This window comes from Falco rusticolus, chromosome 5 (assembly GCF_015220075.1).
Source record: "Falco rusticolus isolate bFalRus1 chromosome 5, bFalRus1.pri, whole genome shotgun sequence".
In the NCBI taxonomy this organism is placed as follows: domain Eukaryota; kingdom Metazoa; phylum Chordata; class Aves; order Falconiformes; family Falconidae; genus Falco; species Falco rusticolus.
In genome coordinates, this window is record NC_051191.1 from 69,771,558 (window position 1) to 69,788,073 (window position 16,516).

Here is a 16,516-nt window from a genome sequence, read left to right on the forward strand (position 1 = left end):
TAGTCAAAGTCAGCTTTTCAAATTAGTGAAAAAGTTTGAATTAATTCAGTGACCTAGGGCTTTCATGCTGTTCATGAGTTGGGGCTCTGTGAACTGACAGAGCCCAGTCTGCTTTTACTGTAAGCAGGAGTAACCAGTGAGAGGAAGGTGACTTGAAGCTCTTGGTTGCTCATTTCAGACCTTGATGATTAGGGACATCCTCTTACATTGCTCTTTTCTGCCGCGTGATGTGTGCATAGGAGCGCTAAGCATCAAAAGGGGTTTAAGATCTCTTTTGAATCTAATACTGAAACTTCTAATGGAGTAAGTCAAAGTCTTGGCTTTGGCCAGCCCAGGGTTTTCAATAATAAAAATTGTTGACAGGTGTCTGTAAAACTTAGAGGCCAGACTGTAAAATTGTTTTTGAAATTGCTGAGTAGTAATTTACATCAAAAGTCCTCAAAAGTCTGTGAGCTTCCAGTGAATAATAGAAATTAATGCAAGTAACGGCCCCACACTATGATCTTAAAGTTACTGAAAATAAGCTTTGTTAATTTTTAAAAAGACCCATTTCCTCTGTTGGGAGCAGGATGTTCTGTGTGAAGGTTCTTGGCTCTAAAGAGAATGGACCATTGCAAGGTTCTCTGAAGAAAGCCTGCAGCTTTTATTCTCACTCTGGTGGGTCTGTATACCAGTGGTATACAAGTGGTAGCTGAATGCAGAGTGAGTCTTCAGGGGAAAAAGTATCCCATTTCAATGAAGCTCATTCTTACTGTATTTCCTGGTATCCATTATGAGTTTCCACTAGATCACCCACAAATTGTTGCACTGTCTTTGTATAAGTGTGGCAGCTCATTTGTTCTGCCTCATCTGCTTTCATCTGTTCAATATAGAATTGTTATCACATCAGCTCAGACCAAGGGTCCATCTAGGTTAGTATCCTATCTCTGACTGACGGTGGCTTACAGTAAAGCAGGTGAAAGCAGTTGAGTGTGGAATGGCTCTTCCTTTAATGTGCTCTCCCAGAGTCTGGCAGTCTTTGCTTTGGGACTTTCTAAGCTAGAGGTCACATCCAGACTATCACATCTCATTATCTGATGAAACTATCTTCCTTTTTTTTTTTTTTTAATTCCTTCTTGAATCGTAGTTCTTGTACAACAGTAAACGACATTTGCTATTTAAAAAACATTCAGGACCTTTCTTATTATGCTCCCTTAATCACCTCTTTTTCAAATGGAAGAGTTGTACTCTTGATTGCCTCCTACATAGGAACTGTGCCATAGCTCTGATCATTATTGGTGTCTCTTCCTGTGGCTCTTCTTGAGAAAAAGTAAACAGAACTTAATGCAAAACTGAAAACATAGATATACCATATACTTATATATATGACCTAGACAGAACTTAGATTTTTCCCCTAATGATTCTTAACTTGCCTTTTGACAGCTGCTGGTTAGTCAGCGAATATTTTCAGAGAGCTCTTCCTCAGACTCCAGCATGTCTTTGCTGAGTGTTATTAGCTCCTTTAGAGTTGATTGCTGTGTGTATACAGATATAGGAGTTTTTTCCCCTGTACTTTTACTTATGAACACTGAATTCAGTCTGCCTATAGAAATTTATTACTATGAACTCTGTCCCCAGTTTGTTGTATTGACTTTAGATTTTAGTATAATGAATAGTTTTGTAGCATCTACAGACTTTGTCTTCCCACTGTTCATCTGCTTTTGCAGAATATGTTGAATACTAAAGGTCTCATTACAGATCCTTAGGGGAGGTACTCTGGAAACCTTGCTCTCTTGTGAAAACTCACTGCAGGTCTGACACTTTGCTTAGTCCATCCTTTACTAATTACAAGAGAATGTTCAGTTTAGTCTGTATCAGCTTTACATCTTAAAGAGGTTTTAGTGAGTGACTGAGATATTCTGGCAAATCAAATTATGCTTTGTCAAACTTAATTTACAGAGCTGTTGATAGTGGGTTTTGTTGGTCTCTTGCAAGATTTTTCTGTTTTATTCCATACTTCAAAGAACATTTGTAGTTGTGTTGTTAAAGAATACTTTACCAAAGAAAAATGAAGAGTGTACAATAATTATGCCATTGCTAAACAATGTTCTTTATTTCCTATTTCTGTACAGTGATCACCTCTCTTTTCTGGAATCGTCATTTTGAATTTATCAGCAGTTGGTTTGAAGTGAAAAAAGCTCAGAATATTTCCTCTGTCTTCTTGTGAGTATGATCAAAGTAGTTACCTCAGATTTCTTTGCCTATGGTATTCAGAAGTTTTTTTCTATATTGTTTTGGTGGGTTTTTTTATTATTTTTTTATTATTGGCTTTTAGACTGGATTTTATTTTTCCCCTGTGTGCTTGCTTGCTTCTTTGGGGGCTGATCTAAATCCCTCTGAAAATCAGTGGACAACTCTGCAGCCAAACCCTTGACTCCTGTTCCTCTGGGACCACTGTCACCAGAGATTACTTTGTTCAGAACTGATAGGAGATGTAAAGGATTTAATCTTGAACTTTATCTTCAAATCAAAATCTGTGAGTTTTGCAGTAATCATTTTGTGGGTGTATGGCCATTCGTTTAATAGCTATATGTTAAGGTCATGTGTTGGTGTGTCACTATCCTGTTGTGTCTTCTGTCCTTTTTAGAGCACACCAGGCTTTGAGGAGTCTGTGAGAGTTCAAGTAACCATGTTTACTAACTATTTACAATGTGTAAGACTTAGACATTTTTTACAGACATTGTTCTTTCACTTTCAGAATAAGTGAGGGCTCACAAACCATTTAGAGGAAGTGTTTATAATGTGTGTTAACCTTAGCCCCTCAATATACGGAAATTCCAGACTGGAGACAAACTGAGGACTGGCTCTAAGTTTAAGCAGTGCCTGTGACAGCAGACTGACAGGGTCAGAAATACTGTACCAGGGTCAAGGTACTCTTTTTAGATACCATCATTTTCAGTTAATTCAGGGTGCAGTGAGCTGCTTATTCTCACTGAGGAGTGACCATGTTCTCTGTGTGCCTGGACCTCCTCTGTACCACTGCTTCATTCCCACTCCTTTTGGCAAGAGCAGTGTGGAAGAGGAGAGAGACATGGCAGCAGGCTGAATCTCCAGCAGCCTTCCCCCTTCATCAGGAATGCTGGGGCTGGGCCCCTTTTAGCGTTTTTGTCATTGCCCTTGGGGAAGTGAATTTAACTCTGCCTACCCTTCTGAGAAGGTTTGTGCAGGTGCTGAATGGGCTGATAATTGTTGCAGGCTGTTCTCTGCCCTTGGTTGCTGTTTCGGAGTTGTGCGTTACTGTCGAGCCTTTGTAGGGGGAGTATTTAAGACTGAGGCCAGGTACAATCTGGGATTTCCAGTTTGTGGAAATGCTGATATCCCAAAATTAGGATTTCTTTCTCATTCAGAACCAGCCTAAATCTTCTAAAATTTCCCATGAAACACTTCTTCCAGTGAGATCACTGAATTTAAGTTCCCATGCGCTTCCTCTGGGGTTGCATTTGAGGTATGCAAGTTCCTTAAAAATTTGACCTAAGGAGAGGGAGGCCATACTGTCCAAAATGGGATCAGAAATGCAAGTGCTCTCCCCTTGTGCTTAGGATAGGATATTGAAAGAGAGCAGTGACTGCCCTCCAGAGTTCTTCTGACAGCCTAGCAACTGGCGTTGTATCTGTAGGCATGCCTGAGCCTGCAGACCGTGGTGTTGAAAGAAGGCACTTCAGTCCCTCAAAACTGAAACTGTGTTTCAGTGTATTCCTGCACTGATGCTGGTGTCTTATTTTGATGCATAAATTGCATCTGAGAATCTGTCCTTGAGGGACTCATTCATCTACTCCAACTGCAGGATGTTGGATGAGTGTCATCTGTCTCGTGCCGAAGTCCCCATGGTGCTTGCACAGCACTTGTCAAAGCAGTGGAAGAATTCTGTCACAAACGAAAGGCAAAATCTGCTAATACCTTCCATGCTTAACCTCTTCTTTCACATTGCAAGCCTGGCCAAATAGGAGGATAGACTTCAGGGGACATGAATGAAAATACCATGAAAAAGGACATTAATTGCCTTTAGAAAAAATATTAAAGCAAATGGTGTGGACCGATACACTTAATTGGAAAGGGAAAAACCAGCATTATCTCTGTAAACTATTGGAAACAAGGCTCATCTCTTTATCTGAGTATAAAAAGCAGTAATATAGTTTAGTATTATCATGACAGTCCTGTAACTCTTCTGTGAGTTCTTGAATTCAGCCAAATCTGACTTTGGAAGACAATCTGAGACATGCTTATATAAAATGCTTTCAAAAATAAGTGATGCCCTATAAGGTTAAGTTTCAAAGCCGCTGGCTAGTGATGACTGGCTTTTATCTTCCTTGGAAATGGTCATTTTGTTAAAAGTCAAGATGTCTGCCATTAGGAAACATTGTGTAAGAAAGGTTTTGGTCAGCTTTTCTCTTAAATATTCAAGACTGAAAGCATTTCTGTAGAGTCTCTGAAGAACATCTTTCTATGGCTTTATTGTGATGAATTAAACTGAGATGACTGTAGGGTCTTCTTCTCTCATCTGTCTTCTCTGCTGTTTGGAAGAGGAGGTGCAGCACTCAATCTTGCTTGAGTTTCCCTGTATCTTCTGGGACTTCAGGTGACCTCTGTGTGCAGCCAGGGCATTTCTTGCTAAAAGCTCTTTTGTGAGAGATGAGAACCCGGTGGGTTTTGTGTTGTTGGATTCTTGAAGAGGTGTTAAAGACAACCATTTGAAGTTTTGTTTAGGGTATCAGGCTAGGGGATCAAGCTTGGGAAGCAGTAGTGTCCTTCTTCCTGATGCAATTCACAGTCCCACAAAAATGTGATGGCTGCCTTTGACTGCTGAGTAGCCCAATTGATGGGCATCATTTGCTAGAAAAGTCTATTGCTTGTAAGAAATTTGGAGCTAACAGGCCACTGAAACAAGGTAAACCAGAGCATCGTTTAGATACAGAAAGTTAAGCTGCATGTATCCATGAAGGAAACAAGTAAACCAAAAGTTTGGATGAAGGACATTTTTTATTTTCCAGGAATTACACCACCTAGGAATTGTAAAATTGACACATTGAGTAGCTGAAGAGAAATCTGCCTCTAATAAACCATGCTTTGCCAGACAGAGGTTTGAGAATATTTAAAAAAAAACATAAAACTGAACAAGCACAAGGATCATATGTAGGGGCAGGGTCACTGCTGTACTCCAAGTGAAAGGAGTGGAGTTGATTATCTGCATCTTCCCAGTAGGTAGAGAGCAGATATAGCTCGCTGGAGAGGATGTGGCAGGAGCATGCTGTGCTTTGGCTCTGTTCACTGGCAAGGAGTCCATCAGAGAGCATTGCCAAGCACAGCTTAGGCACAGCAGAAGTTGTATCTTTCTGTCTTCTGCACAATATTAACCTTCTAAGGCAGGAAATGTGTGTGCTGACGGAAAGATAGGCTGGGAACTGGGATTATTCAGTCTTCATTGACAACTGCTCTTTCTCAGGTCTCTCACAATAAACTCTCCTGTCACTTTAAAACTGCATTACTGATACTGCTGCTTTGAACTTCCCCGGGATGTTGTTCACTTGGTGTATGTAAGTTTACAGAGCAGACCAATCTCCTTCTGATAAATGGGACCATTTGTCCGGAACGCTGATAATCATTATACTGTGCAGCATTAAAAAAAAAAGAAAAAAAATTCCTTACTTCCCAGAATATTGTGAGCTTTTCCTTGCCTACATTGTGGTGATGCTTTCAAATCATGGAATGAAAAGAGCTTTGGTCAAATACTTCTAGGTCATCTGGAAGTGGGAAGTAGCTGAAGTCTCAAAAGAGTATCTGTTGGAGACCCAGGTGCTGTGGAGGGTAGCCTCAGAAGCACACCAGCACTGTTAGATGTTTTTCTGAACTGAGCTTGAACTCCCAGTGTCTGGAAGTTCCCCCATGCCTGTTTTCCAAGAAGAGCCTGATATTTGCAGCGCTTTCTTACATGAGCACTGCAGGTTTGGACCTGTTAAGTCTTTGGCCTGACTCTCACTTTCACTGAAGTCCCTTTACACAGTTCAGGCATTCAGCTTTGGGGATCTTAAAATGAAAGTAGATGACATTTAATAGCATAAATGAGAAACAGGTCCCTTAAAAAAAAAAAAAAAAGTTAAATTGGTCTTCCCTAAATTGTTGAGTGCTGACCTTGAAAAAGCCCTTAAAGTCTCTGCAAGCAGACTGAATTTTTTTTAGGAGAACAGATACCCCAAACTGCAAGACATTACCTGAGGCAAGTAAGTTGTGGGATTTTTTCTTTTCTTTATAAGAGAAAATTCTTTTCCATTACACTTGGTACCCACATGTCTGCCTTAAAGCACTATTTATTTTTCACAGAACTTCAGAACTGCTGGTGAAATTTTCTCACCCTTCATTTGGATTCTTTTTAAATTTACTGGTTTTAAAATTTATATATATTCTCTTTATGTGAAACGTGTTAAAGATTCCATTTTTATTTTGAATATTTCAGTTGGTTTTTTATGTGGAAGGCAATGTTTAAATGTTTGGAAAAGGGGGGAGGCAAGAAAAGCTGTCATCCATCAACTGGTATTAAGTCCAACTTTGACAGTTTGATACAAACTGAATCTGACTGTTAGTGCAGACATGATACAAATTAGCTGTGACTTTATGATACCAGCTGTTTCTCTGACAGGGTAAAAGGGCACATAACTAGAATAGCATCTTTTGTTGAAAGCAGTGTTTCCCTTTGTTAAATGGGGGAGCCTCAGGCAAAAAATTGTAGCCCTCAGTTACGTGACATGTGCAGTCTGCAACATGTTCACGGAGCTTGGGGGGCTTTTTACTGATGTTTTTCAAAGACAGGGTTATCATAAGTGTTCTATTTTTGCTAATTTTATCACTGAAAGACAAATCTCTGTCATGTTTTTGCCTTGTGTTAAAACTAAGGATAATCTAAGTGCTATTTTCCTTACAAGTACAAAGAAAATACTGAACAGCAAAACTTGAGAAAAGTTTGCAAAGAAGAAATCACAAATCTCAAAGTAAAATGTAAATTAATTAATTATTTTTATTAATCGATTGCCTACAGTTATTTTTTTCTTACTAGAATTTTTAGGGGTGTTTATTCCATACAAACTAAGTCTTCAAAGTCTTTAACAAACTGACAATCAGCATTAGCTGAGTACAGTTTATTGAGGCAGCAGATTGGTTGTGATAAAGATGCAGGGACACAAGACCCAGCTGTCTGCAGTCATGCATTGGCTCTTGACTCATTTCTGGTGCTAGGTGGCTGCGTGCAGCCTCCCTACTGTGTCCAGCACCCAAGTAAGATGGGTGCCAGAAGCCTAGGGGGGATGGAAACACAGAGTTGACATACCTGAGGAACTTTGTGTAGGCGCAGCTGGGGGGTTCCCTTGTTACTAGAGCTCATAAAGCCTACTCATAAACTGAAATGGTTCTGAGCAAAGCCATTTGGATGACTTTACATCACTGTACATCTGCGTCCCCGCTGTGTATCGGTATGACCTTAACATATCCACTGACTACCTCAGGCAACATAAAGTTGGCTGTAGCATGTAACTAAACTGAAACAATGTGATTTATTAAGCAATCAAATTAATCTTACTTCTGACACTTGATTAATAGCCAGTAAGATTTCAAAATTTGTTAGTACAGGTAATAGACATACTCCATTTAAATTCATCAGGAAAGGGGCAATATTAAGAATGGAGTTATGCTATTAGCATACTAGTGTCTAACTAGGAGTACTGTGAGGAACAACATTGATGCTAGAATTACCAAGAGAAGCAAAATTTCAGCTGAATATCTTATAAACTTTCTTAGATTAATGGTTATCAAAGCTGATGCTAAACTGAAAAAGAAAGTGTCTTGAAAGAGGAAACTTTCAGAACTGGATTTTTATTTTTAAGGGGCCATGCAGTAACTTTAGGACTATAAGCATTGTGAATGGGATTGCTCCTTCCAAATTTTAAGTGACACTTCACAAAGGAAGGATGCTACTGCTAATGTAAAGGTGGGAAAATTCTCAGCAAACCATAACTTCTATTTCAGACAAGTGGAAGTTCGAATGACTTGGTATTTTGGCCGTGGCAGGAATTATCACGAGTCCTGCATGTCTTTCTACATGGAGCAGAGAAGCCTCTATATAATCCAGTATGTGAGATGGTAAAGCAGACAAACCCAAACTGTACTGAAGATGCAGAGAACTAAAAATATGTCAACATAGAATTGTAGCAGACATATGACTGAAAGGGCAGAGATGAGCGTGTTGAAGAATACTAACTTCTACTCATGAACTTGGAGTAAATTTAACAAATAAATGCATTTCAAAAAGAAAGTTTAGGATGTAACCCTTGTGTTTTTCATGCATTGCTGGTGATAATGTGAAGCACAAAATAAAAAAATTCCAAGCATTAATAAATAGGTCTTGGCCATTTCTGTTACAAACATGCAATTTTACTGTCTAGCATCTGTTTCTGAAATTATGTGAAGTATTTATTTAAAATATTTTGCCATCACAGTCTAAGTGACTAGAGAACATCTTGTTTTCATGAATGTGTAGAGTGGTATGTCAACAAACAAAGGTCCATACATGACATTTTAAGAACAAAACCCAGCCACAAGAAGTTCTACATTCTGAACTGATTTTTCGTTGATGTAAAAATCCCCTTGGCCAGTTTTCTGGTTATGGTTATACTCCTGTAAGCCTGGAGTATCTCCAAAGAGAGCTTAATGTATCCATTCCATTCATAAAGCCAGGCTGAATATGGGAGCATGGGGCTGGCTATAGATGCAATCAAAGTAAAAATCTGCAGGAGATGCTGGAGAACATGTTTATCACTAATGTGCAGTAACCATCAAGAGGAAAAAGATCACATAGAAAACTTAAACCTGTAGCAAGCAAATGATGTGCCGTCAAATGATGATAGCAGCAGAAGCCATCATGACAGTTAGATTTTACAGCCATGATGTCAGAAGCATCACAGCCTCTTGCAATATCATATTCGGAACATCTCATTATAACTTCAATAAAAGAAGGGATGCTAGCCCTCAAATCCCAGAGTTTAAATTAATCTTTTTGTTCTTTGAGAGTACATTACTTGTTATGAAAATTACATTCTTCCTCATTTTGTATTTAAACTGTTCAGTTGTATTGTTCTGAACTTCAATCGAGTTGTCATGTTTCTCTCCAAGATGGTTACATTCACTGGTGAAATAATGTTGGCTCCTTTGGGTATTTGAGAGAGACCAGACAATATGTTGTCCTTGGCTGGGCCAGCTGCTTCACATCCTCTGAGGGCAGAGAAATGTGCAGTAACTGAGTTATAGTCAAATACTTGGGTACCATTTAAAGAACTCAAGGAGGCCTGGAACTGCAGGAGATCTCTCTTCATCCACTTGCCAGATAGGAGGGTATTCCTTGTGTTGAGTTGCTCTGGGATTTACAGTTTATGATAAGAAAAATCCCTTTGCTTTAAGTGCTTGCTGTTTTGTAGATGCTAATCATGCTAAATGACTCACTGTGAGCTTCCTGCTGTTACCCCTCTGGCTGGTTCATTGCTAACCTCATATTCCTTTGTGTCTCAACTTGATTAACTCATAACGGTCAGCAACAGTTTATTTTTTGTGGTTATTTAGTACCACACTCTGTGACTTGTCTTGTTGGAAAACTGCAGGCAAAACTGCTATTCTGGATAAGTGAAAGGAGCAAAATTTGACCTTGAAAGTGAGTAAACATTAAAAGGCTTGCTTCTGCCAGATAGTGGCACACCGAACATTAGGTTCCTCCTTATATAGTTGTGCTGATTATATGGGTTCTTTTCTTTTTCCCTCTTCTTTCTTTCCATCTCTTCCTTTCAATTTTCTTTTTTCTTTTACTTCCACCCAGCCCAAAGAAAAGACCTATAAGCAACGGTCTTGTTCAAAGTATGGAAGCTGGCTCCAAAACCAACGAGATCTAACCTTGCTTTGGTTTTAAAACCTTGCTTGAGGGAGCCAGAAACCCTTTGCTTAAATGACTTAATTTTCAAGCAGTATGAATCATGCAGCAACTGCACAAGCTCTGGCTAGAATATATTGTACATATGTTTGTTCTTTAGGCAGTAAGAAGAGAATACAGAACTGGAGGTCATTTGAGTTACAACTACTTTGGGGGATTTTTTTTTTTTTTAAACATTCCTTCTAACAAATGCAGTTTAAATGGGTTTGTTTATATGGCGTGGAATTGGAAAGGCCCAAACTAACTAAGCTTTACACAATGTGGCCTTCTTCCAAATTAATCTAAAATATTTTAATCTCTCTGGAGTTTCTTTATCCTCTGCATCTGTGCTATAGTGGAGACACATTTTTAACATTTCTTTGAGGAAAATTACCTTTCTTTCCCTCCAACTGTACTCAGCAAGGTCAACGGAGCACTGTTATATGCTATTTAAACATCTGAGATTCATCATATATCTCCACAACAGAACGAATCATCATAAAAGGTCTAATGAATTCCGACTGCTAGCCAAGTGAGGGAGTCCCCTTATGGATACCGGGTATTAGAAATAAAGAATACATGCAAAATAGAGTTTTTACACTTTGGCTTTATACAATTAAGAATTATACTGCCCCTCAAGAAGGGGGCAGGGAAGCTTTGCCCCCCCCCCCCCCCCCCCAATAATTTTGGCAAATCAGACTCAGACAAATGCTGAGGCCATTGTGTGGGCCGGGATGGCTGCTGGGCCTGCCTGTGGGTAAGGGGCCTGCTCACCCTGTGGGACCAGGCAGGGCCTGAGCAGGAGCCTGGAGGAGCTTCTTGCTCCTGGGGAAGGAGATGTCTGAGCCATGGTCAAGCTCCAGAGCTGGCCACCTCAGCCTCTGGCTGCATGCCTATACTTGGTTTTGAGGCCTTTTTGTTTTCTAGTGCAGTAGCAAGTTATGGGACTGAACTCATTTTACTACCCAGCAACTGAAATACTGAGGGATGCCTAGGTGGTGGGGTTTTTTTTCTATTTCAATTTTTATGAAATTATTTTCCAGGCATTTCAAAAAGCAGTGCTCCTCCTTCAGCTGCCTGTAGTTCCAGTCAGTCTGAAATGGCCCCAGGGAGCAGATACAACTCTGATCTTTCGGAATTTTTATCTGGAAAACCATGATAGGGGGCATTTTTATCTGAAATGCTGTTGTATAACTGCTAGAGATGACGCCGAGGTGGTTTAGTACCAGAGTTTATTCTAAACTATTCTTCCTGTGAATACTGCTAGGTTGTGAAGTTTGGATAGCTTTAACGAATTTCAAATAAGCATTTGAGCCTCTGAAGGAAAAATTATATGCTGAAGGCCCCTGTTCTGTGAAGGCACAGGGTTTTGCCACGTTTTCTTGGTTTTGTGTTTTTGCTTATCACTGAAAACCTGCAGGGGCTGCAGAGAAACATGCTTCTCTGCCAGCCTGTTTCAGGCTGGTGTTGGCCTTGTCCTTAATCTTGGTGTGCTCCCTTTTCAGCTGTGCTGTGCAGGTAACTGCTGTTCTCCTGCACGAGGGGCTGCTGGGCACGGCTTGTGGGGTGGTGCGCCAGGATAATGATGGTCTGAATGAAATCGTCCACCAAGATCAATCACCTCAAGCTGTCCCTGCTTTTGAATGAAGAACCATACCTACCCCAAACACACTTTACCCATCTTTTCATGTAGTCAGAGGTATTTTTGGACCATTGCAAGCCATACAGTAATGGAATAAATTCCAAGTGCAGCAGGAGACCACATCGAAGGAAAAAGTCATTAAGTGCCAAGGGCATTTCTTTTACTTTTCTTACTGGGACTGGAAAATATTCCCTAAATAATACATCTGGATGTAGAGGAGTAGAGAGGGGAAAAGATGAAAAACAATCCTTTAAATTCAGTAGGAGCCTACTTTAATGGCTTGTTTAATCTGCCAGCTGGCACAGCGTTGACTTCTTGCTACACATACTTTAAGGAGACCTATGTAGTTCTTGGAACCAAGTTCATATTAAGTTGTAGAAACTTAAATATTAATAAATTGGCAGAACTGCTTTTTGGTACTTAATAGAAATCAAGAAACTGCTTAGTCATCTCCAAAGATATTTCTGTCTCCTTTTTAATGTAAATACCAAAATAATATGGACTTAGTTGCAAAGGCAGTAAAAATTCAGATCTATTCCCTATATGTGCCCTATTTGAAGTATGTGCACATCCCTCAGACTCACAATCATATGTATTTCCCATACAGCACTTTGCTTTGAGCAGTCTTTCTAATGTCACTTGTGACACCATTTTGTTTAAAAGAAGTACATAATGAGTTTGTGTCTTCTCCAGCGCTCCTTGGCCAGGAGAAGAACTGGTGCCACCTTTATGTGGATTTTTTTTTAGGTGTCTTGCAAATGTTTTCACTTAATAGGTGCTCTAGGGTATATTACACGTGTATTTTATATGACTGTAAGTGTTCATGCTTTTGTTTTTCACCTGGCTTTGTGTGAAGTTATATGGGTACAACTGAGTGCAAACCTGAAGTGCAGCGTCAGCTGTATAAGTAGCATTTATACTTTCTGTTCCTAAAAAGTTAGGCTACATCAAGAAACATGCCTTCTGTTTTCAATTACTCTCAGTATTGGAAAAGCAAAGGAGAAAAGATTTAACTGCAGACCAACCTGTCTTTTATATTTAGGGAATCCTTTAATAATATCTGAAGTGACACTTGTCAGTATTTACAAGGTGTAAATGTTTTATTTGGTCCAGGTACGCACTGAAAAATCTGCCTAGTTTACTTATGTTTATTTATGAATTTCAGATCTGGCTTTTATTTTATTTGTTCACCTTAAGGGTGTAAGTTATTTTCAAGATTTTTATCTGGGGTATAGATTGTAAAAATTCTCCAAGTTTGCAAGCATTATGGTCTGGGATTTTAGTTTGATCCATCTTTGTACATCTTTTCCAAAGTCTGTTTCTTTCTTCAGACCTCTTTTTCCATTCTTGCCTCTGTTCCCTTGCCGCCTTAACATTTTTTTCCACATTTAACATGGTATCCTTGCAGAGATTATCTCTATAGTTGTACTTCACTCCTGTAGAGCCATCGGATCTGGTGAGTTCTGAAGCACCCACTTTTAGAAGGCCTCAGTGCACATATGCCAGCCTTAAGTAGTGCAATTATTTCTGCTTTCTTCATTTTGAAGAAGGCATAAGATTTGAGGGCTGAGTTCAGTATTTATTTTTTTCCAGCTAGCCCATAACTAAAGATGAAGTGACTGAGTTATGGAGAACAATTTGCTTAGTAAACATAGGCTGCTTTCCTATTTGTAGAGCATTTACAAACAGTTTGGAAGTTGTTCTCCCTTCTCTCCCCTTCCACCTTTGTGTTTCTGGTCTTGGCCAATGCTTTGTACACATACAATCCTGTTCTGCTGGTTGAGTGTGAAAAATGTGCTTCATGTGCCTTTGGTGCCCAGAACTTGGACTTTGACCAGCTGTACGTGCTCTGTGTCTCATTCTGAGCTGGTGGACCTAACATGGCAGCAAGGGAGACTGGAGGAAACCTCATAGGGGTTTTGGATCTTTATGGAGAGGAATTAAGGAAAGGTAGCAGATAATGCATATTACAGAGATTTAATTTTTTTTCAACTTATTTTTGGAAGGAAAATTAAACATTTTCTTTTCTGGACCATGCAGACATTGTCTGAGACACTGTTCCTAAAAAAAATTAAACAACAACTGTAAAATGTATTGTCTTGATACAGTGCTCAAGTGTAACTTTCCTTTGTTGAGTTAATACAAAGTATGTCTGTCTGTGTGCTCTCAGTATTTAAGTGCACAGGAGACTCTCAGGCCTCACCTGTCTCATTCATTTGACTTTGTTGGAAGCTGTGACGATGCTGTTCCCATGCAGGGAAGCAGCGTACAGTCACATACAACATTACTGATGTACCGTACTGATGCATTGCTGTTGTGGTGTTTGCTGGCAGTAAGTATTTGTGCCTGAATGTCTAGATAGCAGTCAGATTATTGTCAAGATTATTTAACAGCTTCACTGAGCTCATGAAGAGAGTTGGCAATACCGTAATCTTGCTGTGTCAGGTTTTATGCTGGCTCATGCACAGCATGTGAATGTGCCATCTTGCCCATCAGTTTTTTTGTTGTAACAAAGCCTCACTGCTTTTTTTTCTTTTGATCTTCTGTTTTGGTGACACTGTTCTGTTAGTGTTTCCTTGCTTTCAGCTAAACTCAGCAGGAAGGGGGTCTATGATATAAACTTCAAATATGGCAAATGGTTTAAGGGGCATCTATTTTGCAGTACCTTGTTTGAGCTGTCCTGTTGAAAGGCTTTGCATTTTTGTTGTCCTGCTTCACCTCCTTAAAGCTGGCACTGACCTCATGCTTCAATTTTCAAGCAAAATGACACGGAATTGCTGTTCATTACAAATAAATTGTTATAGCTACTTGACAGGAAACAATCTGGGTTTAATTTGTAAATATGACTTAAATATGACTTTAAAAGTGTGAGCTGGAAAAGTCCAGTATAAATTTCTGCAGCTTGATCCATTCCTGGTGGAATTCCACAAATTTCCATGATGCTCTGCCATGGAGTAACTGGACTTTCAGCTGCAGTGTGTCTATCGTGGTGACATGCACTGTGTCTGTGCACAGTAATCCTACAGGTACTGAGAGGAAAGATGAGTTAATTAAGGTTCAAGAGCCGAGAGGCAAGACTTGAAAAGATACAATTTGTTTCTTCTGAGTAACAGGTTGGATTCAAAATACTTAGTGACTTTTAGGGTACAACTAGTAAGATCTGCAAACCAAAGTACTTCAGGGGTGGTTTTTTATAGTATTTCTTTTTTCTTTAAAAATTAAGGGATGACGATTAAAACTGGGTATTGTTACTTATTGCTGGTTCAATAGAGCAAGCAAGAGAGACCCCTCAACTCTCATTGGAGTTTATGAAGCCCAGCACTAGGCAAGGCTGGATACTAGGGCTGTATGTTTTAACAGGAAAAGAAAGAGAGTTGAAAATACAAAAGCGAAGCCACAGTAAGCTGGCTGCATTGTATCTTCATATTATTTTCTATTACTTTTTTATGACTAACTATGTAGCTTAATATATCATGATTTTGTATTTTGAAATGCGTTCCAGAAAACATGTGGAGTTTGAAGTCTGGCTGAGTGAATATTGCTGTTGGAACCTTACCTTAGACTTGCTTGAACATTTTACTATTTTTAATGGCATTACCTTAGGTTTTTAATTCAAGACCTGAGAGATGCAGAGAAAGAGTTTGAATAGAGTGATAAAACATTCATAAAATCTACCTGGACACAAATAAATTCAGACAACTGGCTGAAATATTGCATGTGAACAATGAAGGTCAATGTGATAGTGCAAGAGTAGGAAAAGAGGGGAGCACCAAATGACGGGAGCAGAGTAATAGAAGGCAGAGAGGCAGATACTTCCCATCTTTGATCATCTCCTTGCCTGGAGGGGGAAACCCTTCTCCCTAGTGGACAGGGGAGGAAAGTATAGAGGGCTGCATTGCTGCTTCTAGCTTCCTTGCCAGTTGTGCTGCAGAAGAAATGCTCCTGCACTTGGACAGAGCAACATCTTCCCTGCCTGATGCCTGCCCTTCTCCTAGCCCAGACCCTCTACCTATTGCCAGAGCTGTGACTGCCATTCTCAATGTGAGCCTCTGCTTGTTATGATGTACACCAAACTGCCTTGTCTTGTGTTATCCCTGCCTACATCATCGGGTGATTAACTCCACTAGGCAAGAGCTCCCAGCATACTTTCTGTTCCTGTGGCTTGTCCTGCTTCACACCACTGTGGTGGTACCTTGCTGTGTGGGATGATTGTGGCTTTGCACATTGAAAAGAGACTAACAGCATCATGGTGATTAGCACTCAGTGCATGGTCATCAGCTCCTGTGGGCATTTCTGTCCCGGATTGCACCTCCACTGCACCTAGCTCCAGTTCGGAGTCAGGCTCTGCCCCTCTCTCAGACAGCTGCTGTCCTTGCTGACATGTGTCACTACATGTCTGTCCTGACGCACACTCCACTGGGCACACTCGCAGCTACGCTGTTTCTCTCAGAGAGGAGGCAGCTTGCAGGATCAGGGCATGCAGTGCATCTGTGACATCTGCCAGCTGACCTAGTGTGAGTCTCCCTCCGCAGCGGATGTGAAGTTGGATCAGAGAGTATTGACAAGAAGAGTCATTTTTCCTTTTCCCTATACCTTCAAAGGCACAAACTGAATGGATACAATGTGGTGGTTTTATCTCTGTTGTCCAGAAACTGAAGACTGGCTTTTCCACAGGTGTGGCAGCTTCTTCTGCCTGTGTGGTATTCTTTCCCATGCTCTGATTTTTTTCCACTAGAAACCAATGGGAAATTGGCATTGGCATTGCCATTTATAGGGCAAGAAGAAATGCATTCTCCTCTTTAGGATGTCTTGGTCACCTGACCTGGACCATACCTGTTTCTTGCTGATGTTTGTTCTTTCCTATTATTAAGAAACAAATTGCTCCTGACTGGAAGGTG

General features: G+C 40.1%; 1 protein-coding gene across 5 annotated transcripts in view; it reads left to right on the forward strand.

Annotated features, from left to right (window-relative positions):
- CALD1 (caldesmon 1) overlaps window positions 1–16,516 on the forward strand; it is a 202,822-nt gene that overhangs the window by 76,548 nt on the left and 109,758 nt on the right. For 4 of the 5 annotated variants that reach the window (XM_037388086.1, XM_037388080.1, XM_037388081.1 and 1 more), the window contains one exon: window positions 2,112–2,202. The exons of the other annotated variant lie outside the window; for it this stretch is intronic. The gene's annotated coding sequence lies outside the window, so the exon portion shown is untranslated. The remainder of the gene's footprint in view (window positions 1–2,111; window positions 2,203–16,516) is intronic. 5 annotated transcript variants of the gene reach the window in all.